Here is a 1,793-nt window from a genome sequence, read left to right on the forward strand (position 1 = left end):
ACTGATGGCTCAAAGTTAGACGGCCGCGTGGGGGGCGGAGTCTACTGCAGCGAGCTGAACATCAGTCATTGCTTCAGGCTCCCGGACCACTGCAGTGTGTTCCAAGCGAAAGTTGTAGCCATCAAGGAGGCCATTTCCATCGTCTCCAAACTACTTCTAGACACGCACTTAGTGTGCGTTTTCTCGGACAGCCAAGCAGCTATTAAAGCTCTAGGCTCAATATCGTCGAACTCAGCGACTGTAAATGACTGCCGCAGGTCTCTGCACGAGATCGCAGATCAGTTAGATCTCTTCCTTATATGGGTCCCAGGCCACAGGGACATCGAGGGGAACGACGCCGCCGACGAGCTAGCAAGGCAGGGTACTACAATTCCTCTCCTTATGGAGAGGGAGCAGGTAGCGATGCCTCTGGCTGAGATGGCAGCAAACAGTTTCCTGTAAAATCTCAAGATTGATATGGCCATATCGATCGAAGAAGCGCTCAGCCGAGCTGTATAGGCTCAGCAGAGCACAGTGCTCTGCAGTTACTCGAGCCATTACGGGACACTGGCAGATTGGCACTCATGCCTCTAGACTGTCAATCCCTCATAACGACTTCTGCAGGAGTTGTCGCGACGAGGAAGAGGAGGAATCGGTCCCCCACTTCTTCTGCCACTGCCCGGCCCTTGGAAATCGTCGTCTTCGTTTTCTCGGGGCTGCTTTCCTCACAGACATTTCGGACCTGGCCGAAATCAAACCGGGGACCTTGTCCAGATTCATCCAAGCCTCCGGATGGGACTGCCCTTAATTTGCAACCGCCTGTTTCTCCACGGTTTTTAGGCACTGGGAAGGGGCACACGCCCATGCGGCACCACAACGGACCTTCTACAGGTCGAAGTGAGCTTGGGAGGGTTTCATCACTCCGCCAGGCTACCGCCTGAACCTAACCTAACCTAAAGAATCTTTGTGAGAAAGAACGTGTAATCGGGATGAAAATTAAAAACGTATCCGTAAACACAAATTGCGACACATGCAATAAGGCTAAAATATGTGCATTGCCGTTCCCACAAAAGGCAGAACGTGTTACGAAAAGTGTTCTCGAATTGATCCATACCGACGTATGCGGACCTATGAATGTTAAATCTCTGGCTGGAAATCGTTATTTTGTTACATTTATAGACGATTACTCGCGAAAAATTCACGTATATTTTATGCGCGCCAAAAATCAAGTTTTTGAGAAATTTAAAATGTATAAAAGTTATGTTGAGTGCCAAACCGAAAAAACAATCAAAGGCTTGCGAAGCGATAACGGTACTGAGTACATAAACAATGAATTTACAAATTTTTTAAATGCGTGCGGAATAAAAAGAGAACTAACGGTGCCTTACACACCTCAGCAAAACGGCGTTGCTGAGCGCGCAAATCGTACAATCGTTGAAATGGCTAGGAGTATGTTAATTCATGCAAATTTAAAAGAATTTTTGTGGGCTGAAGCCGTTCAAACTGCAGTATATTTGAGAAATAGATGTCCGACCAGAGCGTTAAATGGATGCACCCCCTTCGAGGCTTGGAACAAGCGCAAGCCGTCGGTAAACCATCTGAAAATATTTGGTTCACGCGCATTTGCACTGGAAAAAACCAAAAAAGGCAAATTCGTTGCAAAAGGAAAGAAGTACATTTTTGTTGGCTACTCTTTTGCAGCAAAAGCATATCGTTTATATGACCAAGAAAAGCGAATGACAGTGGAACGCCGAGACGTCAAAATTGTGGAGGGTGAGTTCGTCAAGGAAGTAAATGGTACTTACGAAAATGGA

Source organism: Drosophila pseudoobscura, unplaced genomic scaffold, assembly GCF_009870125.1.
Source record: "Drosophila pseudoobscura strain MV-25-SWS-2005 unplaced genomic scaffold, UCI_Dpse_MV25 Unplacedtig00000007, whole genome shotgun sequence".
NCBI lineage: Eukaryota > Metazoa > Arthropoda > Insecta > Diptera > Drosophilidae > Drosophila > Drosophila pseudoobscura.